General features: G+C 37.7%; 1 protein-coding gene across 1 annotated transcript in view; it reads right to left on the reverse strand.

Annotated features, from left to right (window-relative positions):
- Window positions 1-249: 249 nt before the first annotated feature.
- LOC131075033 (glycerol-3-phosphate acyltransferase 9) overlaps window positions 250-27769 on the reverse strand; it is a 337473-nt gene continuing 309953 nt past the window's right edge. Inside the window, exon 14 of the mRNA XM_058011874.2 lies at window positions 250-270. The gene's annotated coding sequence lies outside the window, so the exon portion shown is untranslated. The remainder of the gene's footprint in view (window positions 271-27769) is intronic.

A 27769-nucleotide genomic window follows, 5' to 3' on the forward strand; every position in this document is an offset into this window, starting at 1 on the left:
ATTAGGTAGATTCTCCAATTAATAGTTGTAAGAGAATATGTCAAAAATAACATTGTAACTCCCTTGTCATAAAAATACTATGAATAGAGATATTCTTGTCATAGAATAAATTTGTAACTCCCATGTCTTAAAATTTGCTAATATAAAATTTATTCCTTCAAAAATAAAATAATATTGTAATCTCCACTTGTCGTAGAATATGCTAATAGTAAATTTCCTCTTCTAGTATGTCATGTGTCTTGGCCTTCCCCTTTTCTCCTACATCATGTGCTTAAATAAAAATATATACATTAAAATAAATATAAATATTTATCTACTGCTTAAATTTTAAAATTAATTACTTGCATCTATTTAATATTATAATATATATATATATATATATATATGGTTTCTTAGTAAAATTAGTTTTATATATATTAGTATACTATTATATTTAATCAATTTTATTCTTTAATTTAATGCATTTATCAATTTTGAGTTTGTTTGATTTATTAGTTAATTTTTAATTTATTACAAATAAATAATTAATCAATTCCAATCTTAACCAAAATTAATAAAATATTTTTTTTCAAATATTCCTAGTGAGACAATTAAGGTCTCACAAGACCATTCCATACTAATAAGACTTGCTTCAACCAACAAGATCACCTACTAGGTCCTAGGTGTCACAAATGGGCTTTCGTGATACCATAGTCACAACCAGATGCTCTTGACACCAACCAAACCTACTCAAAATTGGCACATAGCACCTTCTAATTTTCAAGCAAGGTTCTAACCATATTAGTGTTTACATGATATTTTGTGTTGTAATAAGGGGTTGGATCAATGATCACCCTTCATGTAATAGAGTGCCTATTTGTATGGTCAATAATCTCTTAGGTGGGCATATAAACCTAGAGGTCTATTAGACCATGAAGGCTTGGAATTTGGATTTTAGTGTTGATAGGTCTAGGATGTTTTCTTAGGTGTTTGGAGTCAAATAAATGACCTTGGAGATATTTCCATAAGGTCTAAGTACTTAATTCCCAATATTGTCCAAGTTGCAAAAATGTTGCACTTTGTTGTCAAGCAACTTTGAAAAGTTGCCAGTAGGATGACAACTACCCCTCCAACATTCATAACTATTAAAAAGTTGGTTATGGACATTGAGGAGGGTTTATATATGCTTTAAAAACCATGGGGAGGGTTGTTGAGGAGTTTTGTAAAGTTTGGTGGAGAAAGTGAATAGAACAAATCTGATTTTGCCATAACAGTGATAGTTTTCCGTACAGTCTGTATAGGGTGTGAAATATTGTGATGAAACTTTGAGTTAATTGGAAAGTGCCCTGAATCACCTTTCTAATGCACTTGGTCTGACCTCTTGAAGTGAAATTTAGAGGAAGTTATAAGTGGTTTACTCTCTATAGGTCTGAAACCCTCCATTTTCAAGGGTTACAATGCAAATGGAGCCCTAACTTGCAATCTACTCATTGGAATCCAATGGCCATTGGTAGAATGAAAGTTAGAGGCATTTATTCTGAGATTCCAAAGGGGCGAGGTTAGAGGAGTTGGTTTGGTAATTTTACCACCAAGCCCTAGTCTAAACTGTTTGAGGGTTTAGATTAGCCTAGAATGGAATTCATTGTGCACTCAATGAAGAATGACAAACTAAGGAGTTAATTGGTGGATTGGGAACATTGGGATATAGAAGAATCCTCTTGAAGAGTTGAATCTTCCTATGACCCCATTCTCACATGCTTCCTTTGTAAAACAGACCTAACTTGATCAATTAGGCCTGTGAACCTAGTAGGTGTTGGAGAGTGTGGGAATAGGTTGGAAGCCTAAACTTTTGGAGTTTGATAGTAGTCCCAAAAGGGTATCTGAAACTCAAATTTACTTGGTATGTTGTTTGGCACAATTTGGAGAAAAAACCAAAAAATCAGTAAAATAGGGCTACTAGCCAGTAGAACTATTCAAGCCCCTAGGACCAATACCCAAACTTGTATCCCAAAACATTTTTGTGGAAGGTATTAGTGAGTCTTAAGGAGGGCATGGGAGTGTTATATCATCCCTAGACAAGAGTAAGAATCCTATTTCACATTGGAGTGGATTGAGACCTTGAGAGGAAGAATAGGTATTGTAAGACCTAAGAGTGTGAGTGTGTGGGTTTGTCACCTTAATGCTGCCAACCTCTGCATCAGGTGGTATCAGAGAATCATAAGAGCCCTAGGAAAGACAAAGAAATCAAAGAAACAATAGAAAATAGTGAGGATATTCCCACTAGACCTATGACAAACATGGAGTTAGCCAAGATAGTAAGGGAGAAAGCGACCGAGAATAAAAAGATGGAGGAAGAGATAGAGAAGTTGAAGAAAGACCAAGCAAGAAAAGAAGTTGCATCAGCCTCTGATGGAGAAGGAGAAGAGGAAGAAGAGAGACAAGAGATGCCGACAGACCAAAGGCAATTTGTTGTAGCCCCTTAATAGGGTTGGAAGAAGATACAATAGAGCAAAACTACCTACATTCTCTAGGAAAATGAATCCAGAAGAATGTAAGGATTGGGTAGAAGCAATGGTGAATTATTTTGAATGTGAAGAGGTACCTGATAACCAAAGGGTGAAGGTGGCTAAATCCAAAATGAAGGGTCCAACTCTTAGTTGGTGGAACTTCCTGCAAAATGAAAGAGATGAAGAAGGAAAGAGGCCTATAACTTCATGCAAGAAGATGGTGATAGAGATCAAAAGGCACTTTGTACCTGAGGACTATGAGATCATCTTACACTAGATATTACAAAACCTAAGGCAAAGGGATTTGGATGTCAGTACCTACATTGAGGAGTTCCATAGGATATCACTCCAGGAAAAGATGCCAGAAAGTGAGACACAAAAGCTAGCAAGGTACATGAATGGTATTAAGTTCAGTATTCAAGATGAACTGAGTTTGTTCAATCCTGAATCAGTGCACAAGTGTTTTCAAATGGCACTTAGGATTGAGGATAGGAAAAAAGGAAAGGAGAGCATAATAGTAGAGGAAAAGGTGCAAGTTTGAGGGGAAAGGGTAGATTCAATGGCAGAGGACCATCTCCTAAAAACCAAGGAGAGTCCAATCATCAAGAACATGATGGAGAATCAGGGAGTAGAGGTGGATTTAGAGGAAGAAGGGGGAATGGTAGAGGAAGATTTGGTGGAAGAGTACCTAGTGTCTTCATCGGTAGGTGTTTTTCATGCAACCAAGTTGGGCATCAGTCATTTAGGTGTTCAGAGAAGCTAAGCAATAGTAGCCAAGGAGGTGATTGAAGAGAACATCCAATACAAGAAGAAGATAGTCAAAGTATGACCTCCTACCACACATCAACTTTAAAGTTTGCAGATCCGGAGCAAGGAGAACTCTTGATAATTAATAGGACCCTCTTGAAGGTACCAACCATCAAAGAACCCCTCAGAGGAAATCTCTTTTCAAAACCTCCTGCAAGGTACAAGGCAAGGTATCTAAATTCATTGTGGATTTAGGGTCCATAGCTATTGAAATGGTTACTAAACTTAACTTGCAAAGATTACCTCATCCCCATCCCTATAAGGTGTCTTGGTTGAACAAAGGTCAACAAGCCTTGATTAGTGAGCAAGTTTGGATAGAATTTTCAATAGCTGAATACAAGGATAGGGTGTTGTGTGATGTGGTAGAAATGGATGCTTGTCATCTGCTACTAGGTAGGCCCTAGCAATATGATGTAGATGCTAGACATGAAGGAAGGAAGAATGTTTACACCATCACCAAAGATGGGGTGAGCTTCACTATGAACCCTCTTTCGAATGACAGTAAGGATAAGCACATTGTGACTAGTGTTATGCTAGTAGATGAGAAGGATTTCATGAAGGTTTTGAAGGAGAAAGATACCCCTTGCTTTGCAATAGTTGTCAAGCCTAAGAATGAACCTAAGAAGCAACCTAAGGGCCTGGAGATAGAAAAGAAAGTAGGTCCTAAAGAGGTTCAAGATCTGCTAGGCAAGTATAAAGGAATAGTTGCAGATAGTACCACAGACTCCCTCCACCCTCAAAGAGAAATCAATCATTGTATTGACCTCATACCAGCTGCTACACTTCCCAATAAGGCAGCATACAAGCTTACCCTTGAACAGAATGTAGAAGTTGCAAGACAGATCCAATAATTGCTAGAGAAAGGGTTCATTAGGAAGAGCATAAGTCCCTGTGTCGTCCCACTAGTACTAGATCCCAAGAAAGAAGAGACATGGAGGTTGTGTACTAACTCTAGGGCCATCAATAAGATAACAATCAGATATAGATTCCCAATGCCAAGAATGGAAGACTTGTGGTTTGTCTAGGAGGGGTCAAGTACTATTCCAAAATGGATTTGAAAAGTGGGTACCATCAAATCTGTTGGTATTTTGGATATGTTGATATGGTTTTGTCATTGATGTCAACACTTGTCAACACTTATCAACCTTATTAGCACTTGGAGATCTTTGGTTATGTTCACCAGCAAGTTAATGACTTATGCACAGTCACCGGTATTTGGTTCACCGATAGGTTATATTGTTCACCGACACTTGGAATGACTTGGAGACTACTTGGTTATGTCGAAGACATTATTTGATCACTTGGTTTTGGTGATTTGGTTATTGGTCTATTCGGGTTTGCATATTTGTTGTTACCGGCAAATAGGTCCAGGTTATACACCAACAAGCATATCTATTCTAAATCAGCACATGTTATAGAGATGGTTTGTTATTATTATAAATGCATTGAGCCGACATGATGCATCGCTTATTGATTTATTTGTAATTGATTTTATTATAATATTCTTAGTGAGCTGACCTATTCAATTGGTCTTAGGTTATGGTATAAATTTAAGATCTCATTTGTGAGATTGATATGTGATTGGTAAAAGGATTGTAATAAGGTATATGCAAAAATAAGCAGAGCTATACATGAAGACATCATTTGAAGATTGAAGGAAGGTATTTGAAGAAGGCATATCAGAACTAAATCGGTACTGAATCTAGCATATGAAGATGCTATTTTACGCAATACATTATCATTGGATTTAACCATCCAATTGTAGTCAATGTGACTCCCATTTTGTGATTGAGCAGTGAGCTCTAAGCAGCTGGCCTTTTTGCATGTGCAGACTCCATATTGTACACACATACTATTGGTAGTAGTATCATTTGATTGTGGGTAAGGCTTCCCACCATGGTTTTTTCCCTTACAAGGTTTCCACGTACAAATATTTGTGTTATGTGTTATGGATGTTATTGTCTTTCTGTTTCATGCATTAATCTTTACCGGTACTGCAATTAGCTGATAAAACTATCTATCGGCATTAAGTTTGGCTTACCGGCATTAAGCATTAAGTTTTGGTTAAGTTAATTTTGATTGAATTTATTGGACAACTAATTCACCCCCCCCCTCTCAGTTGTCTCCGAGACCTAACAATTGGTATCAGAGCTTAGTCCTCTTTTTGCAGAAGTTTAACAGCTTGAGGAGATCCAATGTCTTCTAACTATTTCAGGAAGGACAGTCTGAAACTTGATGGAACCAACTATGGCATATGGAAGATCGGGATGGAGATACATTTAAATTGCATTGGAAAGGACATATGGTCTGTTACAAAGAATGGTTATATTTCTCCTACTCAAGGTCAACCTAATCCACCTAACTTGGCTAAAGATGAGGAAAATGATTGCAAAGCAAGAGAAGCACTTTTGAGTGCATTATCAGATCAATAGATCATGGGATTATTAGACAGATCTACAGCTAAAGCTATTTGGGACAAATTGGAAACATTGAATGAAGGAGATTCCACAGTCAAAATTGCAAAACTTGAATGCTTCTGGGTCAGGTATGAAAATCTGAAAATGGAAGAAGATGAAAGGATTTCTGCTTTTATGGAAAGAGTAAATGAAATTGTTTTGGGTATACAATGTTGTGGATGAACCTTAAGTGAAGATGATATTGTTTCTAAAGTTTTAAGAGCATTTCCACCGGCATATAAAATGAAAGTTACTGCTATAAATGAATTAAGAACAATGCCTAATGCATCAGTATCTAGAGACACCTTGGTTGGAAAACTTTCAACTTTTGAACTTGAGGAATTTGGTCCTATTGCTACTATTAAGATAGATCTAGCTTTCAAAGAATCATCATCATCATCATCATCATCATCATCATCATCATCATCATATGAGAAATCTAATTGGAGAGCCTTTTATGCAAGAGAACTTGAAGATATCAGAAAGGAGAATGAAGAATTGGAAGATCTTGAAGCACTATTTGCAAGAAAAATGCCTAAAGGTCCAATTGGAAGTAAGTATGAAGGTAAAGCACCCTTTAAATGTTTTAACTGTAATAAGATTGGTCATATGGCTTCTAGATGTCCTGATAGACATGCAAGACTAAGAGAAGAAGGTAAAAGAACATATAAGACTAACCCTGATTATCAGAGATACAAATTTAAGAAGAATAGAGACAAATCTTTTTATTATGCTGATGAAGGAGTTACTGATGATTCTGATGAGGATTTAGCATACAATGGATGGGGTTTTGTTGCTATAATAGAAGATCAACCAGCACCTATTGTTCAACCAGTAGAGCAGGCGTTGGCAGCTAAAGTTGAAGATAAGGATGAATGGATCATTGATTCGGGATGTTCACATCACATGACTAATGATAAGAGTAAATTCTTAACCTTTCAGGATTACAATGGAGGTCTAGTGAGATTTGGAGATGATAAAGCTTGTATGATCAAAGGAAAAGGAACTATATCTTTTGATGGTAAGTGCAATACTGATAATGTTTACTATGTAGAAGGTTTGAAGCATAATCTTTTGAGTGTTGGTCAACTAGTGGAGAAAGGATTTCAGTTACAATTCAAAAATGGTAAATGCAAAATCTTAAATAGAACTGGTTTGGAAATTGCAACTGGTAATCAAACTAGAGGTAATATCTTTCATTTGAACAACAATGAAAAAGCATGTTTGATTGCACATATTGATGAAAGTTGGTTATGGCATAAGAGACTTTGTCATGTAAATTTTGATTGCATTGTGAAAATCAGTACAACTAAGGCAGTAAGAGATTTACCTAAGATTGTTAAACCTCACAATCCGGTATGTAAGGAATGTCAATTTGGAAAGCAAGTTAGAGCAACTTTCAAAAGTATTCCAGAGAAGTCTAACAATGTTCTTGATTTAATTCATACTGATTTATGTGGTCTAACAAGAACTAGAAGTATACAAGGAGATAGGTATTTTATGCTAATCATTGATGACTATTCTAGAATGTGTTGGGTTACTTTTCTCAGGGAGAAATATGAAGCATTTGGGAAATTCGAACTTTTCAAGGTAATAGTAGAGAATGAAACTGACAAGAAAATCAAATGTATGAGATTAGATCAAGGAGGTGAATTCACATCTAAGGAATTTAATACATTTTGTGAAGTGAATGGGATAAGAAGACAGTTATCAGCACCTCGGACACCCCAGCAGAATGGAGTTGTGGAAAGGAAAAACAAAACTATCCTGAATGTAGCCAGAAGCATGATATCAGAAGCAAATCTACCTCATATGTATTCGAGAGAAGCAGTAAATACACCAGTTTATACATTCAACAGAATTCACATCAAAGGTGAAACTGATAAGACCCCTCATGAACTATGGTTTGGAAATACTCCTACTCTTAAATATTTTAGAATATTTGGAAGTAAATGCTATATCAGAAGAGATGAGTATATTGGCAAATTTGATCCTAGAAGTGATGAAGGAATATTTCTTGGTTATTCATCTAAGAGTAAGGCACATAGATGTTTTAACAAAAGATTGCAGAAAATTGTTGAAAGTGCAAATGTGAAGATTGATGAATAGTTTAGAGGTAATTCAAGGTCAATGGACTCTGAACCGGAAATAGAGATAATTACAAATGAACCTACTATACACCGGTACAAAATGTTGATATTGTTACACTGACATTATCTGAGGATTCAACTATCACTCAAGAACAACAACAAGTAAAAACACCCAGGTATGTAAGATTAAATCGCTCTGAAGATCAGATAATTGGAAACAAATTTCAAGGAGTTATGACTAGAGGAAGATTGGCAAATGAAGAGGTATGTCTTATTTCTCAAATTGAACCTACATCAATTAATGAGGCATGTGAAGATAAATATTGGATTAAAGCTATGGAAGATGAATTGGAACAAATTGAAAGGAATAACACTTGGTCATTAGTTCCCCAACCTAAAGACAAAAATGTAATTGGAACTAAATGGGTTTTCAGAAATAAACTTAATGAAGATGGAAAGGTAATCAGAAACAAATCAAGCTTAGTGTGTAAGGGATATTCACAGAAAGAAGGAATTGATTACAATGAAACCTTTGCACCGGTAGCTAGAATTGAGGCAGTTAGACTATTATTCGCTTTTGCAGCTCACAAGAACTATAAAGTATATCAAATGGATGTTAAATATGCATTTCTAAATGGAGATCTTGAAGAAGAAGTTTATATTGAACAACCTAATGGATTTTCTTTAACAGATAACAAAGATATGGTTTGCAGGTTAAGGAAAGTTTTGTATGGACTAAAACAAGCTCCTAGAGCTTGGTATGCTAGATTGGACAAATATCTTTTGAAGCTTGGATACACTAAAGGTAATGCTGACAACAATCTATACTAAAAAGTGACTAATGATGACATCTTGGTTATTGAAGTTTTTGTTGATGATATAATCTTTGGAGGAGAAGATGGATTGTGTAAATACTTTTCTAATAAAATGCAACAAGAATTTGAAATGTCTATGATTGGGGAGATAAAATTCTTTTTAGGATTGCGGATTTCATGGACTGATAAAGGTATATTCCTATGTCAATCTAAGCACTTGAAGGAATTACTAAAGAAATTTGGCATGGAAAACTCTAAACCGTCAAGCACACCTATGACAACAACTAGAAAACTATCTTTGAAGGATGAATCAACACCTATTAATCTGACAAGATACAAGTCTATGATAGGAGGTTTACTGTATTTGACACAAACAAGACCTGATATTATGAATACAGTATGTATTGTTTCAAGATTTTAGAGTAATCCTAAAGAAAATCATGAATCAGCAGTGAAAAGGATTTTCCGGTACCTACAAGGCACTACAAATCTTGGCTTATGGTATCCTAGAGATGAAAACTTTGATTTATGTGCATACATAGATGCTAATTAGGTAGGAGATGTAGATGACAGAAAAAGCACCACCGATGGAGCATTTTTTCTTGGTAGTAGACTAATTTCATGGTTGAGCAAGAAACGGAGTTGTACATCACTATCAACAACAGAATCAGAATATGTTGCAGCAGCAACAAATTGTACACAGGTATTATGTATCAAACAAATGTTGAAGGACATAAAGGTAAAATGCAAGGAACCTATAACTATTTATGGTGATAATATGGTAGCAATTGATATATCTAAGAATCTAGTATTTCACTCTAAGACTAAACATGTTTCTATCAAATTCAATTTTCTAAAAGAGAATGTTGAAGCAAAAGAAGTAAAATTGGTTTATGTGAATACTAAAGAGCAGATTGCAGATATTTTTACAAAGCCTTTGCCTAAGGAGACTTTTGAATATCTTAGAGAGCAGCTTGGATTCCTACCTCCACTGGTAGAGACTTAGACAGTTGATGTTTGTGTAATGCCCCGCCAAGAAACCCCTAAGGGTTTAAGTTAAAAACACTCAATTAGAGTGTAAATATTTTTTTTTATAATAATACTAAGAGTAGTTAATTATAAGTTACAACATTAAGATAATTTGGAGTTATCTGAAACTTAGATAACACAACGGAAGACTAAATGATCCTAAGAGGTTTCCCAACGCGATTACATAACCTTACACCTAACTCAACTTGCGTCAAATGATACATAAATCTGGATATCCTAATTGTGAGGTAATGCATAAGACATGATTATATATATGTTCAATGATTTGACATCTTATAATTTTAGGAAGTGTTCTTTTACTTAGGGTGGTTAGGAGGCCATTGAGAGGTTATTTATTCAATGCACTTAAATTCATAATTTCATTTAGAGGCCTCCAAAAAGGTTCAAAGCGTTTAATATAGTGAAGTTCATTCATTGGTTTTAAGATCACCACCCACATTTGAAAGCTTTCTTAAATATTAAAGGTTTGGTTAATAAGTTGAGATTCGTTCATTAAAGAATTAAACTCCCATTAATAGAGTGTGGTTCCCTCATTAAGGTTTGAGCATAACCAAACTAAAGATTCATAGTTTCTTTATGGAGGATAGAATGCAAGTAGCCATAGGGTTCATTCATTGAAGTTTTAATAAATGCAAATAGAAGGACTAAATTCATTAAGATGAAAATGTATTAGGACACATGAGAGCATCCTTTAAATTAAAAATATAGTTAGCAAGATGAAATTCGTCATTTCAGGATTTAAAGTATAAGTTCATAGTGACGTTCTTACATTAGGATCAAAATACAATTATATTATTGCATATCACTCTTTTTGGTTATATGAAGTTAATATGAAAAGGTACATTTACTAAGATTTAGATATAAACAACTATACAATTACTTCCCATTTTAGTTCAATTTTAGCAATCATAAGGAATTCTTTTTATAAGGGTTATAATATGGATATCTAGTTGAGTTCACCCGATTATCAAATTAATCTGGTAAGGATTATTTGTCAAGATTAAAACATAAATAACTAAACAAATTTGTCCAATGTAGTGAAGCATAATTTAACATGGCGTTACTCATTTACTAAGGTAAAAAGGTAAATATCTATATGAGGTTCGTCCTTTAAATTTCAACTTAGAATTTTAAAACATTAATTCAAACTTTGTATTCCCATTCACATTCGATCAATTTACATGGTTAATAACAAGTTAATCCAATGATGTAACTCAGAAAGATTCTATTCACTAATACTACTTTTAATTCACATTTTCAAAATACTTTTCCATAATCTCATTTACAATCTTTCATGAACCTAATTACTACATTTGTCAAGATGAATAATCTGATGCACTTGATTTAAATTCATTAAATTCACACCATGCACTTATACAAGAGATCCACCATGTTATCACTGATTAAAATTGGGTTTTTCTTTTCCCATGATTGGCTATGGTATTTTGAATTTTTCGAATAGGGTGTAATTCCAAGTGCTTCAGCTTTGTTCTAGACCTTAGGGGTTTAAGGGTTTTTTGATTTTTAGATCCTATCTTATTTGTTTTAAACCCTCTGGTTTCTAATCTGTCGTTACTTTATTCACTTAAGTTATGGGTCGTGGGGTCGTAGGAAGTGTCCCCCCTTGTTATTTGCCTAGACGGTTACGTTGATTATTTGAAAAAATTTATGCCTTGTATGCTTTTCTTCTAAAGTTGTCGGGCCTAGTAACTAATGCGCATCTCGCAGATGGATCTATGGCTCGCGCTATTTCGCTAGGCGAAGTTGCGCATAGTTTATAGCCCGCGAAATAGCAAAAACCACATGGCATGCCACATAGATGATCCAGCTAGTTGTTAGCAGCGAGTAAAATGGTGGCACGTGGCACAAATCACAACAGTTAGCAGATCCGGGTTAAAGGTTAAAAGGCAGGCCCCAGAGGTGAGTCAGGTCGCAGGTGGATATGACCTAGCAGGTACAACTGTTAATAACACCTGGAGCCACGTGGTTTCCTTCTGGCGAATGACAGAGCGACAAATCAGTGCCGCAGGTGACTGGATGACAGGTGTTTGTGATGAGTCAGCGGGCCCACCATTCCTGAGAGCCTTTTCATAGGATTAAATGTCGATCAACTTCAGAGATGATCCGACGGTCGGCGTTATTTCGCAAGGGTAAGATGCTCACTCTTTACGTCTGCGAAATAGCGAGAATGAACAAGAACCGTCCACGTGTCATGATGATACGTGGTCAAAGAAGAAAGTGTGGGCCCGCCAAGGTTGAAATGTCAGTATAAAAGAAAGACACGCGGCCAGTATCAAGCAGAATGTAAAGGAAATTTCAAGGCCAATGATTTGATGCCACGTGGTATTATGCAACCAATAAAAAAGCGAGACGCAAAAAAAGGCTAAAAGCCGTCAGTTAATCTAATGTTCGATCAAGTTTCTTTTGATCGAACGGTTGGCGCTTTTTCGCATGACTAAGCTGCCCGATGGTTATGCTTCGCGAAGTTGCGAAAGAGCAAAATGGAACACTTGCAGGAATGTTGTGACCCGTTGGAGTGAAAAATATGAATTCTCAGATGAATTCAATTTCGAAAGGATGGCCGGAGCATGTGGAATCAATGTTACAGTTAAGGCCCTGAGTACAAATATTTGATTTCCTAACTACCAAGCAAAGATATCTTTTAAAAGATTTTGCAGAAGAACAGACGCAGAGTTATCTCCTTCATGTCCAGAGCAAGACGGTTCAGTTGCAGAAAAAAATTCCTTCAAGCAAAGATCAGGTTCTCTCATATTTTTGTAGCAATTCTTGTGTGGTGTTCTAAGTAAGAATTCTTTTGTTGTAGGATTGTTTAAGAGTGATATTCATTTCAGTGCATTTTCAAAATGGCTCCTAAAAGGGAATTTTCTGGCAAGGTTAACTATTTAGAAAGAAGTGTATGTGATGATTTTTTAGAGCAGTTGACGTTATCAACCAATCAGGCATCAAAGGCCAAAGAGTTAGTGCCCAGGGCTCCCCGTCTGAAAATAGGAGAAGGGTTGTATGAAAAAGGTAATTGGCTGAGAGACCCACAGGTTGGGTTGTCCAGGTTGGGGTTATTTAAAGTTGGATTTGGAATGAAGAATTCTCCTTCTCCTCAAAACTGTATCTGGGAACTAGATGTTGGGAAGTTAGTAGTCCCGGGGGTATTCATGGATACAGACCTGCTAACCCAAATGGCATTGAATTATGATCCAGTCACAAGATGCATCCGGGATGTAAATGGGAAAACCCTTGTGGAAATTAATGCTAAAGAATTAAGGATAGCATTTGGGCTTAATGAGTTCACAAACTTCCTGGAACCCATAAATTTCACATCATTAACCCAAGTTTACAGTGCACAAACACTAAGATGTGATGCAAACACTAAAGGAGAAGAGGGAAGCTGTGATTAAGAGCAACCCTGAAAAAGCTAGAATGATCCTAAGCAGGTCAGCTTCCAGCAAAGCAGTTCCTCCTGGTGATTACACATTGCACAAGAAATCAGGTTACAGTATGCTAGTGCCTACAACAGGGGAGCCCTCTACATCCAAAGGAAAAAGGAAGATACAAGATGTCATTGACATCCAAGATAGCCCAAAGAAGCAAAGGGTGGGGAAGGAAGTGCAATCAGATACACCTTTGTATTCCCCATCCCAATCCCCTATCCATATAGGAGATGAACAAGCAGTAGCTGAATACCTCTTGCAGTTGGGTAGCTTAGGTGAAATCGCATACACCTATGATGAAGTGGAGGAAGGGATGCCAGAAGAGCCCATTGATGTTGAAATGGACATTACCTCCACTGAACTCAAAGGCCAGGAATGGGATCCTGAGATAAAAAAGACAAGTAGTGCCTTTTTAGCTGATGACAACTTTGTCACATCGGAAGCATTTATGCAATTCATTTGGAAACAGCATATAGATAGATATAATGCTAGGTGTGAGGCAAGAAAGGCTGAGCAACCCAATAAAGATTCAGCCTCAGTGGAGAAGAAATAAAACAAGAAATGATGGAGGAATTCAAAACCATCAACCCTGAGCAGGGAAGGGATATGGTAGCACAAGCTGGAGTGCTTATCTTACCAGAGTGGGATATTGCAGATGCCCTGGTGTTAGATGTAGTAAGAAAAGAGACCAAACCCATGGAAGGAGTTACCTTCAATAAGGATAATGCTACACTGGTCATGTAGTCTCTCAAGAGAAATGAGGGCAAGAAAGGCAAAGACACCCCGGGGTCAAGTTACCTTGGTGGAATGATGATAAAGAGAGTACAGAGTACAAGGGTAGTAGAAGATGCTAGCACTGTGTTGGAAACTGCAAAATTCAGTGTTGTAGTGGCAGAGAAGGAAGTCAAAGAAAAAGAGGCCCTCCAAATTAAGCTGGAGACAGTTTTGAAGGCCTATAACAGTGCCAAGGAGGAGGTGAGAGGTAAAGATAGCATCATTGCTAAGCTGCAAAGCCAGTTGATGGGACAACACCAACAAGGTGAGTCTTCAACACTGATGATTTCCTCTTCTCCTACAAGACCTCCACCCACTAGTCCCATCATCGAATTTCCACCATCTCCAGCACCCTCCAGCTCTCAAATGATTGAGATTACTCCTCAAGAACTAGAAAACCTGAAACAGGCTCAGGCCTTATATGCAGGGAAATATGAGGAAAAGGTAAGGGCCACAATCTCCAGTTTTGCAGATACGATAAATGCCTCATTGCTTTACAACAATGTGGGAAAAATTATGGAGATATGGAATGAGCTGAGAAGAGATAAGGCAATTTTGACACAAATTTTTGACAGATGGAGACCTAGGGAGCAAGTTCTAGAGTTCATGTGTGTATCCTGTGATGAAGCAAGAGCTAATCCCATTATCAAATCCACTTCTGATGTCGCTAAGGTCTTAATGAAATTGGCAACAGAGGTGGATAATGTGGATAGAAGGGTTAAATTGCTTAAGAAGGAATACACTGATCAAGTTTGTGAGTTGCTTCCAGGAGTTTTTGCTAATCTGGATCAATTAAAAGACAAACAGATATGGCTTAAGGAGATAGAAGCCAAATTGTCAGTAAGAGTCAAAGGAATCATTGATCTTGATGATACTTCTTTCTTTGTCATGACAATACAAGAGATAGAAAAAATTAAGTCACATTATGGTTTTCTTAATTCAGAAGTCAACAAACTAAGGAATTCTTGGAAAAGGTTGACTAAAAATAAAGATGATGTGATTAATTTTTCATGGCCGACAGAAGAGATATATGGTGAGTGGAAAATTAAGTATGCCACCCATGATCCGGAACAGTTGGAGAGTGCCCCTGAAAAGACAGAAGAGGTTGCAACCAAACAACCTATTGAACAAACTGCAGAGGCTGAAAAGAGCTTGTAACTGTTTTTTGCGGAAAACTTGTAATCTCTTAACTTTTGAAAAGAAATGATTGTAACAAACTCTCCTCGAAAGGTCCGAAGCTTTGTGCATCCATGTTGTTATAAATGGATACCAGGACTAGAGGAAAGGGGATCACAAAATTTTGTAAGAAAACACTGCAGAAATTTATCTAAGCTTTTCTAAGTTTAATGGAGAATCAGAATTTATTGTAATATTTCTTGAACTGGATATCAATATATAGGCCATCAGTTTTGAGTAAAGCTTTGTGTTGTCTTCAAGTTCGTTCCTAAGTTTTTTTACTGTTTTCATTCTGAATAATCCAGGGTTGTTCCGTTTGAATGGAATTGCAAAGCAATTTTAGTATAAGTGTTTGTTAGCTTTTCTCTTTAGGAGGGAGATTAAATACGCGAGATCACTCATACCAGTAATTTCTTTGGGAGGAACTTTGAATTCTGAGGACCATAGCTTGGTTTGGAATGCTTGAATTCTTGTATGTGTCAGGCATATATAAGGATTAATAGAAACCAAACCGATGGGTAATATAAAGATGTGTTGTTTAAGGAGTTTTATCTAAGTTTAGATGACTCTGTGACCTTGGATAAGGCACTGGTATTAATTGAGATTGTTTATTGCATGCTTTGTTGATCGAAATGTTGAGATTAAGTACAATTTCTATCCTTTGTTTTCAGTTGATTTCAAGGTGAATAAATCCACTAGTTTTCTGAACTGGTTTGCTATGGGTTTATGTTCGAAAGTGTGAATTTAATTCACAAAGGTATACCCACCTGGGCTCCGAGGAAGCCCAAAGTGTAGAAGGTCTATCCAAACCTTGTCATATGTTGCCTTGAAAATTTCCTTATCTTTGATATCTCTTCTGTACCAAGCTTTAAACCATATTAATTTGAGGATGTTAAAGGGAATCAGATTTTGAAGACAACAAAAGTGGCGACTGTACTGGGAACAGTTATAACAAAGATATAAATACAGATCTGTGCTGAGACTTGTGGAGAAGATTGTTGTGTGTTTGTGGGAAAGGCTGCTTGTTTTCATTTTTCCCATAGTTTTGTGGGTGGCGACTCTGTTACTATTGAACCAGTCCTTGTGAGATACAAATTTTTCTAAAAAGAAGAACAAGCGAGATGCAAGGAAACAAGAACACGAGATCATTCATGAAGAAACATCCTCATGAAACCTTGCAAGAAGGTCTACCAGAACAGTCATGAAGAGGTCAGAAGAGATCTGTGTTGCATGAGCCATCAAATGCTGCATGGGTGTAGAAAAGCAACAATACTGGTAAGATACCTGATCGACCGGTCTATGCAAAGTCTAATTCATCTTCTAGAGATTCAGAGCATGATATTTTAGGTTTTCATTCTGGATTATTTGGAAATATTGATGATGCACCTATTTTAAATCAAGATCTATCTCATGCTAGTATATCTACAAAAGATAGAACCAGTTCAAATGCAATTAGGCACTCAGTTCCTAGGACAATAGATGGGAACATTAGTCTAATTGACATAGATCAAATTAATGCATCTGATTCTGAAGAAAACTTCCCTGATGAAGATAAGATGTCTCAAGAGATCGAGGATTTGAATAAAAGAGTCCATCATTTAATCTCCTTAAGAGCCCAAAAGGAGGCAAATAAGGAGAAGGAAATCAAAGCCAAGTTAATGGAAAGAGATAGGCTTCTTAGACAGATAGCTGATCTTGAAGTGCTTGCTAAGGAAAAAGAAAAAAGTGATGAGGAAGGCCCAGTGATTAGGGAGATCCTAATCCCTAAGACTATACCAGCTTCTAAGTTAGTAGCCCAGCCAATTAGGGAAGTATCTAATGACTCCCAGCTTCCTAAAGCCAATTTAGACAAAGGAAAATAGAAATGGGTAGAGGATGAAGTAGAATCTAAAACTGCAGAAGGGATTTCTCATAGGATTTTAGCACATGAGAGAGAGATGGAAAGGATGAGGAAAGAGAAGGAAGACCTTCAAATGGAACTGGAAAAGGCTGAGTTAGAAGCAGCGAATCAGGAAGTTAAAAGAAAGATTAATTATTTAAAGGCTCCCCCTATTACATTCCCATCTGAAGATCTTAGCAAGCCTAATCCCCAACACATTTCCGTTCCTCAAGTCAATACTCAATCTACAGTGCATGCTAATATTGCCTCAGTAAGTCAAATACCCTCAAATAAATAGTACACCCAAGCACCTCAATCTCCAATCCCAAAAGCTAAAATGACCATGGGAAGTAATTGTGCTATCACCCCTTTTTAAAGAAGGCCAATCAATCTAGAACAATATAGGCAATTGTTTTTTGATAGGATCCCAGGATATCCAAATCATGTTCCTACTGAGCTAAGAGACATACTCCATAAGTTTGCTAGGAACAATGCAATTAGTGCTGAGGAACATCTGAAATCTTTTGGGGATTTAATAAATGATTATGAGATAGCAGATGAAGATGTTATTATGAAGTTGTTTGTTCAATCTCTGGTTGATGATGCAAGAGATTGGTATAGAGGTCTTCCAGTAAATAGCTTAGGTTCATGGGATGATTTTAAAAATTGTTTCCAAGAATAGTATGGTGACAAGACTAATGTAAGTTTCATGCTGAATGAGTTCAATAATATCAGAAAATCTGAAAATGAAGTAGTCACTGATTTCAATGTCAGATTCCAGAAAGCTATGCACAAGCTGTATCAAGTAATGAGGCTAGATGATAACATGTGTCTTAATACATACTACAATGCATTTGATTCCAAAATGGTTTATATTTTGAGAGATAAAAATCCTCATAACTTGAGGGATGCTTTTAGAATTGCTATAAATGTAGAAAGCAATAGAAAAGCATCTGGAAAATTAGGAAGAAGGACAGATGGTAGATTATGGCATGAAACTAAATAGCAACCTAACAAAGTTGCTAAAGAGGATGATAAAATGGAGAAACTGGTTACTGCTATGAAAGATTTGACTGCCAAGGTTAGCAAAAATGATAAGCCCCATTATAAATGGCAAGATAGACCTCCTAGATTACATGATATGCCATATAATACAAATTGGAAGGATGGTAAACCCCAAATTGAGAAGCCCAAAATTGCCCAAAGTCAAGACACACCGGATCCTTTGAAGGGGAAAACTGTTAACAATATAGAAAATACTCCTTGGTGTATTGCATGTGATGGACCACATTCTCCTCATCAGTGTGCAGTGGCTCAAGCTTTGGAAGAATCTATGAGACTAGAAGCAGAGCCTGACATTAATATGTTTGAAATTGTTGTAGAAAGTGATGAGGAATCTATGCAAAGTGAATACAATGATGTGTTGGATAGTGAAAGGTTAGTGCAAGGACAGTTAGCCTTAGGTTGGCATCCTACATTGAATGTGGTAACAATTGAAGATGAAGAAGTTCATCTTAGGAGGCCTAGTGAGGAAGAAGTTAGAAATCTCACTAAGGCTACAATTGCCAAAGCAAAACACAACTACAATCTGAGAAGCACCAAGAGAGATACTAATCAGGGTGAGCCAGGGTCTATGTTTGTAAAAGAAGTCACCAAAAAGGGGGCATCAAGCAGTGCTTCTACTGTTCCCAAGGTCAGTCAAGAAAAAGATGAACCAGTTAAAGATTTACCTAAAGGCATAGATGACAAAAATGTTGGTGATGTACCAAGAGCAGAGACAGTGAAAAAGGTAAGCCAATTCAAAACAGAAAAGGTTAAGGTTAATACTGAAAAATGTAATAATTCTACATTTGATATGGCTCAAGCTTTAACTCAAATGAAAGTCACTGCTCCATTAATAGAATTGCTAAAGATTAAAGAACATAAGGATGCAGCTTTGTCTTTATTCTCTAGTATATCTGATAGTGACATAGTATTACCTACTGGTTTGGCTAAAGTTGGAAAGGATCAAGAGTTCCAAACCCCAGAAGTCTATGTTGGAACCACTATCACTCAGGAGCTTTCTCAGGTAGATTCCTTTTATGTTACTTTGTTAGTCAATAACCGGTTGATTAAAAACTGCATGATAGACTCAGGAGCTGCTGCTAATGTAATGCCCTATGGTGTTATGAAAGAATTAGGGTTATCAGTAACCACTGTGTATGGGAAATGTTATGCCATGGATAACAAAGAAGTTCCTGTAATAGGTACAATGAAAGATGTAGAAATAAAAATAGCAGCATTTCCTGAAGCCACCTATAAAATGGATGTTATTGTTACTGATACTAAACCCCACTATGGTATGTTACTTTCTAGGCAGTGGGCAGCAGCAGTAGGGGGAAATGTTCAACTGGACTTGTCTTATGCTACTATTCCTATTGGTGGCAATCAGGTCAAACTATACAGGGAGCCATGAGCTCCTAAGGTAATTGAAAATGTGGACCCTAGTATGCTTAATTGTATGATTGATGTAAATTTAGCTAACTTCAGACTTCAACCAATATCACCTCAATTGAAGAATACTAACCCAATTGTAGTCGAGCTACAAGCACAGCAGTATGGGTTGTGGCAAATGTATTTTGATGGAGCTTGCTCCAAAGAAGGATCTGGAGCAGGGGTTCTTTTTGTGTCCCCGTCAGGTATAATTTTCAAATACTCATTCTTATTGGCATTCCAGTGCACAAATAATACTGCAGAGTATGAAGCCCTGTTATTAGGACTTGAGGTTGCAAAAAGGCATGGAATCCAACTGTTGAAAGTAATGGGTGATTCAGAATTGGTTGTCTCTCAGGTGAGATCTAGATATGCATCCAAGAATGATAGATTGAAGCAATATAAGCATGCTGTCTGGGATGTTATTGAGCATTTTGATGCATTTTCTATTAACTGGATAGAGCGAACCAAAAATATTATGGCAGATTTCCTAGCTAATGTTGCTTTGAAAAATGATGATGCAACACTAACCGGTATTTCCACTGTGGAAATAAAATCTAGGCCTGTTATCCCTGATAATGTGTACAATTGGTAAGTTTTTGCTGATGATGAAGATGTTCTTAGGTTTATCCAATGTGTTGATGATTATGATGGACAAAAGATTGATTGCAATGCATTGGTGGAAGTGGTAGATAATAGAGAGACAGTGTTTGGAAATGATGTTGTCCAGTTGGAAACCAATGAGATACCTAAAGGGTTGGTGGAGCTGGAGAGCATGTTTAGTTACAATGATAGTCATTTACACCAGCAATCTACCACTAAGTTAGAAGAGTTAGAAGAGGTAAACCTGGGGACAAAATCATTTCCTAAGCTGGTATATATCGGAAAGAAATTACCCCCTCATGTTAGGAATAACCTTATCAATTTATTGAAAAGGTATAAGCATGTCTTTGCTTGGTCTTACGAAGACCTAAAGGCGTATAGACAAGATCTTTTTTAGTATGAAGTTCCTTTACTTCCAGATGCTAAGCCTTTCAGATAGAAACAGAGACCTATCAACCCCTTATTAGAAACAAAAATGCAACAAGAGTTGACCAAATTGAGAGAAGGGGGAATTATCAAACCAATAAGGCATTCTTCATGGGTCTCCAATTTGGTCCCAGTAAGGAAGAAGAATGGAGACATCAGATTGTGTGTAGATTTTAGGAATTTGAATGTTGCTTCCCTAAAGGATAACTACTCATCTCCAAATATGGAAGCAATGCTACAAAGAGTGACAGGTTGTGATCTTTTATCCATGATGGATGGTTTCTCAGGATACAATCAAGTGTTGGTAAAGGAGTCTGAACAGTTTAAAACAACTTTCACTACTCCATGGGGAACCTATGTATATGTGAGAATGCCATTCGGATTAAAAAATGCAGGAGCTACATTTCAGAGAGCTATGGATGTGGCTTTTAAAGAATTCATAAATATTATTATGGTGGTTTACCAAGATGATCTAACTTGTTTCTCAAAGAAAGCTGATGATCATTGTGGACATCTAGAGAAGGTGTTTGATAAAGCCTTGGAATTTGGTGTGTCACTGAATCCCAAGAAATGTCATTTTGGGGTCACTGAAGGAAAGTTATTGGGACACATAGTTTCCAAGGAAGGGGTAAGAATAGACCCTGAGAGAATTGAAGCAATCAATAGGGTGTCTGAACCTAAAAATGTGAAAGGTATTCAATCCCTTTTAGGTAAAGTAAATTTTGTCAGGAGATTCATTGCAAACTTTGCAGAGATAGTGAAGCCTATTGTCAAATTGCTTAAGAAAGACACAAAGTTTCAGTGGGACCAAGAAGCTTCAAAAGCTTTTGATGAGATTAAAAAGGCAATCCAAGAGGCACCAGTGTTGAAATCCCCTGATTATAGTAAGCCTTTTTCTCTGTTTTCTTTTGCTTCATATCACACGGTGGCTGCAGTATTACTACAAAAGGACAATGAAGGAAATGAACATCCCATAGCATTCTACAGTAAATCTTTGCAGGAAACAGAACTAAAATATGAAACCATGGAGAAACAAGCTTATGCCCTAATTAAAGCTGTTAAGGCTTTCAGGCCATATTTAGTAAATGCAAACATTATTGCCTATGTCCCACATGCTGCACTTAAAGATATTTTGTCTCAATCTGAGGTTACTAGAAAGAGATGCAGATGGATTAATAGGATTCAGGAGTTCAACTTGGAGATAAAGATCACCAAATTGGTGAGAGGGTTAGGTTTGGCTAAGCTCATGACTGAGTCAAATCTCATGAATGTAGAGGTACACAATGTTGAGGTTAGAGATGCTTTGGTCACAAGTATAGAGAGGCAACCCTGGTACACAGAAATAATCCAAGTATTGAGAGGTGATATACTCCCAGAAGAAATGACATACAATCAGAAAAGAACTTTGAAACTCAAGTCCCAAAAGTATGTGCTCATTCAGGGTGATCTTTTCTGGAGAAAAAGAGATGGAGAGTTACTAATGTGTTTGGATGAATTTCAAGCTAAATAGGTGTTGATTGAAATGCATGATGGAATATGTGGAGGTCATTATTCTGCTAAGACTACTGCTGGTAAGATAATACGGGCTGGGTATTATTGGCCCACTTTATTTAAAGATACCCACACATATGTTCGGAGATGTGATCCATGTCAAAGATTCTCCTCCAAGCTTAAATATGAAGGAGCCTTACCCCTAAATCCAGTCTCAGTAGAAGCTCCTTTTGTCTAGTGGGGCATTGATTTCATTGGAGAAATTGTTGAGAAATCAGGGAGAGACCATGGATGGATCATAGTGGCCACTGATTACTTCACCAAATGGATAGAAGCTATCCCTACCAGAAGAGCTACTAGTAAAATTGTCATTGATTTCTTAATGGATAGTATTGTGACTAGATTTGGAACACCTGCAAAATTGGTAATGGATAATGCTATGTGTTTCAGATCAGAAGAATTTGTAGGCTTTTGCAATAGTCAGGATATACTCATGTCATACTCATCACCTTATCACCCCCAGGGAAATGGACAAGCAGAATCTAGCAATAAAAGCCTGTTGAATATTATCAAGAAAATCCTAAAGGAGAATAAAAGATCTTGGGATCAAAAGTTGAAGTTAGCTCTGTGGGTGGACAGAATAACAGTTAAAAAATCCATTGGAGTGTCACCTTTTGAGTTGGTTTATGGCACCCAAGCCAGACTACCGATAAATAACCTTCTTCCAGTGTATAAGTTTTTGCAAGATGAGGACATGGAAATATCTGAACCAATGGAAAACAGAATGACCCAAATTGTAGAAATGGAGGAGCTTAGAACTTTTGCCCATAAGAAAAATCAGAAGATCTAGTTACAGTCAAAGTATCTTTTTGATAAAAGGACATCACTAAGGAAGTTTCAAATTGATGACATGATTCTTCAGTGGAATGCAAAAGGACAGGATAAAGGAAAGCATAAAAAATTTGAATCATTATGGATTGGTCCTTTTGTGGTATGTGACTTAAATGGTAAGGATTCATATTTCTTGAAAAATATGGATGATGAGATGCAGGAATTTCTAGTGCATGAACAATTCCTGAAGCATTATTTCTCTTAATGTCCATGCATGGTGGGTCCTTTGTTTGTACATATTTTGTTTTCTTTCCTGCTTTTCTGGTTTTGGTCTGTTTCTCCAGAGTTCTGAGTCTTCTTGTGTTGATCTCGCAATCAACCATCCCCAGTTAGAGCCGCTGTTATCACTGATTAAAATTGGGTTTTTCTTTTCCCATGATTGGCTATTGTATTTTGAATTTTTCAAATAGGGTGTAATTCCAAGTGCTTCAGCTTTGTTCTAGACCTTAGGGGTTTAAGGGTTTTTTGATTTTTAGATCCTATCTTATTTGTTTTAAACCCTCTGGTTTCTAATCTGTCGTTACTTTATTCACTTAAGTTATGGGTCATGGGGTCATAGGAAGTGTCCCCCCTTGTTATTTGCCTAGGCGGTTACGTTGATTATTTAAAAAAATTTATGTCTTGTATGCTTTTCTTCTAAAGTTGTTGGGCCCAGTAACTAATGCACATCTCACGGATGGATCTACGACTCGCACTATTTTGCTAGGCGAAGTTGCGCATAGTTTATACCCTGCGAAATAGCGAAAACCACATGGCATGCCACATAGATGATCCAGCTGGTTGTTAGCAGTGGGTAAAATGGTGGCACGTGGCACAAATCACAACAGTCAGTAGATCCGGGTTAAAGGTTAAAAGGCGGGCCCCAGAGGTGAGTCAGGCCGTAGGTGGATATGACCTGGCAAGTACAGCTATTAATAACACCTGGAGCCATGTGGTTTCCTTCTGGCGAATGACAGATCGACAAATCAGTGCCGCAGGTGACTGGATGCCAGGTGTTCGTGATGAGTCAGCGGGCCCACCATTCCTGAGAGCCTTTTCATAGGATTAAATGCCGATCAACTTCAGAGATGATCCGACAGTCGGCGCTATTTTGCAAGGGTAAGATGCTCACTCTTTACGCTCGCGAAATAGCGAGAATGAACGAGAACCGTCCACGTGTCGTGATGATATGTGGTCAAAGAAGAAAGTTTGGGCCCGCCAAGGTTGAAACGTCGGTATAAAAGAAAGACACGCGGCCAGTATCAAGCAGAATGCAAAGGGAATTTCAAGGCCAATGATTCGATGCCATGTGGTATTATGCAGCCAATAAAAAAGTGGGACCCAGAAAAAGGCTAAAAGCCGTCAGTTAATCTAATGTTCGATCAAGTTTCTTTTGATTGAACGATTGGCGCTATTTCGCATGACTAAGCTACCCGATGGTTATGCTTCGTGAAGTTGCGAAAGAGCAAAATTGAACACTTGCAGGAATGTTGTGACCCGTTGGAGCGAAAAATACGAATTCTCGTATGAATTCAATTTCGAAGTGACGGCCGGAGCATGCGGAATCAATGTTACAGTTAAGGCCCTCAGTACAAATATTTGATTTCCTAACTACCAAGCAAAGATATCTTTTAAAAGATTTTGCAGAAGAACAGACGCAAAGTTATCTCCTTCATATCCAGAGCAAGACGGTTCAGTTGCAGAAAAAAATTCCTTCAAGCAAAGATCAGGTTCTCTCATATTTTTGTAGCAATTCTTGTGTGGTGTTCTAAGTAAGAATTCTTTTGTTGTAGGATTGTTTAAGAGTGATATTCATTTCAGTGCATTTTCAAAATGGCTCCTAAAAGGGAATTTTCCAGCAAGGTTAACTATTTAGAAAGAAGTGTATGTGATGATTTTTTAGAGCAGTTGACGTTATCAACCAATCAGGCATCAAAGGCCAAAGAGTTAGTGCCCAGGGCTCCCCGTCTAAAAATAGGAGAAGGGTTGTATGACAAAGGTAATTGGCTGAGAGACCCACAGGTTGGGTTGTCCGGGTTGGGGTTATTTAAAGTTGGATTTGGAATGAGGAATTCTCCTGCTCCTCAAAATAGTATCTGGGAACTAGATGTTGGGAAGTTAGTAGTCCTGGAGGTATTCATGGATACAGACCTGCTAACCAAAATGGCATTGAATTATGATCCAGTCACAAGATGCAACCGGGATGTAAATGGGAAAACCCTTGTGGAAATTAATGCTGAAGAATTAAGGACAGCATTTGGGCTTAATGAGTTCACAAACTTCCTGGAACCAATAAATTTCACATCATTAACCCAAGTTTACAGTGCACAGAGAAGTCATCTCAAGAATGGGCCTCTCAAGGAGCTTTTTGTGAAAATAGGAGGGTTAGCAGTTGTAGGACCCAATACACAAGAGCCCTTCTCATTGAGTATGTTTACCCTGAGGACTAAAGGAATGTATTGGGCACTTTGTCAAGTCCTAGGAGAAGATGCTGAAGCAAATATGCCAAATCATTACTTGCTAATGATTGCCCAGATTTTGAATCCTTCTCTTGCTATCACATTTGATTATGCCTCCTTCATCGCCGATGCTGTCCATGGAGGCTTGATAGGAATAAAGAATGGAAAGGTGGACAGACCTTTTGGATGGTATTCACTCTTAATGCACCTTTTTCTCTTCAAAGGTGCTGATTATTTCGCCAGTGGACTAGACCTGGTTAAGGAGAAGGAAGGAGAGAAAATGCCAGTACAATTATGGAGTACTGTGTTGTCATGGGACAGCGAGGATGCTAGTTTCCTAAAGTTTGATAAATATTTTGCATCTAAAATAAGGACTCTCCTCTGCTCTGATAACCCAAGAGTCCCCAAGGTTCTTCTGGAATTCATAAGGCCAAAAGAATTCGCAGAGAACATCAAAATTGTTCATAACTAGGGCGGCATCTATTTATATCCAGTCTCCACAGTTTTCAGAGTTTTTGGTTTCAGGGGTACTCCATTTTTGTTACCTTACCAGGTCCCTCTCAAAGTGGGAATAGCGTAAATCCTTAGGCAAATTGGTGGCCTACAAGAGGCAGAGTTAACAGGCAGAGGTAAAGGGACTATTTTCCCTGCAGCCACCATAGCCCACCAATTCGTAATAACAAAGGGAGGTTGGAATTGGTTTGAGGATTTCCTCAAACCTTATTATTTATCCACTGCAGTGTCCAGGTGTGCTGATCCAGAGGACTTCTTCAACGGTGTGTTTAGGAAGAAGGTAGCATGCAGAGGTAGGCCTCATTAATTCCAATTTCCTGAAGACCTCATCAGAAATGAGTTTGATCTAGATGAGAAAGAATTAAGGAAAGAAAAGTGGGTGGCTCATAAGAAAGCCTTGGATTTTGTGCATCAGTTTGATGCTAGCTATGACCCATTGTCTAGCTTCTTCCCATTGGAAGAAAAAATAAATTTTTTGATTGTTTGCTTTGAAGATGTGATGCAAACACTAAAGGAGAAGAGGGAAGCTGTGATTAAGAGCAACCCTGAAAAAGCTAGAATGATCCTAAGCAGGTCAGCTTCCAACAAAGCAGTTCCTCCTGGTGATTACACATTGCACAAGAAATCAGGTTACAGTATGCTAGTGCCTACAACAGGGGAGCCCTCTACATCCAAAGGAAAGAGGAAGATACAAGATGTCATTGACATCTAAGATAGTCCAAAGAAGCAAAGGGTGGGGAAGGAAGTGCAATCAGATACACCTTTGTATTCCCCATCCCAATCCCCTATCCATATAGGAGATGAACAAGCAGCAGCTGAATACCTCTTACAATTGGGTAGCTTAGGTGAAATCGCATACACCTATGATGAAGTGGAGGAAGGGATGCCAGAAGAGCCCATTGATGCTGAAATGGACATTACCTCCACTGAACTCAAAGGCCACGAATGGGATCCTGAGATAAAAAAGGCAAGTAGTGCCTTTTTAGCTGATGACAACTTTGTCACATCAGAAGCATTTATGCAATTCATTTGGAAATAGCATATAGATAGATATAATGCTAGGTGTGAGGCAAGAAAGGTTGAGCAGCCCAATAAAGATTCAGCCTCAGTGGAGGAAGAAATAAAACAAGAAATGATGGAGGAATTCAAAACCATCACCCCTGAGCAAGGAAGGGATATGGTAGCACAAGCTGGAGTGCTTATCTTACCAGAGTGGGATATTGTAGATGCCCTGGTGTTAGATGCAGTAAGAAAAGAGACCAAACCCATGGAAGGAGTTACCTTCAATAAGGATAATGCTGCACTGGTCATGTGGTCTCTCAAGAGAAATGAGGGCAAGAAAGGCAAAGACACCCCAGGGTCAAGTTACCTTGGTGGAATGATGATAAAGAGAGTACAGAGTACAGGAGTAGTAGAGGTTGCTAGCACTATGTTGGAAACTGCAAAATTCAGTGTTGCAGTGGCAGAGAAGGAAGCCAAACGAAAAGAGGCCCTCCAAATTAAGCTGGAGATAGTTTTGAAGGCCCATAACAGTGCCAAGGAGGAGGTGAGAGGTAAAGATAGCATCATTGCTAAGCTGCAGGGCCAGTTGATGGGACAACACCAACAAGGTGAGTCTTCAACACTGATGATTTCCTCTTCTCCTGCAAGACCTCCACCCACTAGTCCCATCATTGAATTTCCACCATCTCCAGCACCCTCCGGCTCTCAAATGATTGAGATTACTCCTCAAGAACTAGAAAACCTGAAACAAGCTCAGGCCTTATATGCAGGGAAATATGAGGAAAAGGTAAGGGCCACAATCTCCAGTTTTGCAGATACGATAAATGCCTCATTGCTTTACAACAATGTGGGAAAAATTATGGAGATATGGAATGAGTTGAGAAGAGATAAGGCAATTTTGACACCCATTTTTGACAGATGGAGACCTAGGGAGCAAGATCTAGAGTTCATGTG

The sequence above is a fragment of the Cryptomeria japonica genome, chromosome 11, assembly GCF_030272615.1.
Source record: "Cryptomeria japonica chromosome 11, Sugi_1.0, whole genome shotgun sequence".
NCBI classification, from domain to species: Eukaryota; Viridiplantae; Streptophyta; class Pinopsida; order Cupressales; family Cupressaceae; genus Cryptomeria; species Cryptomeria japonica.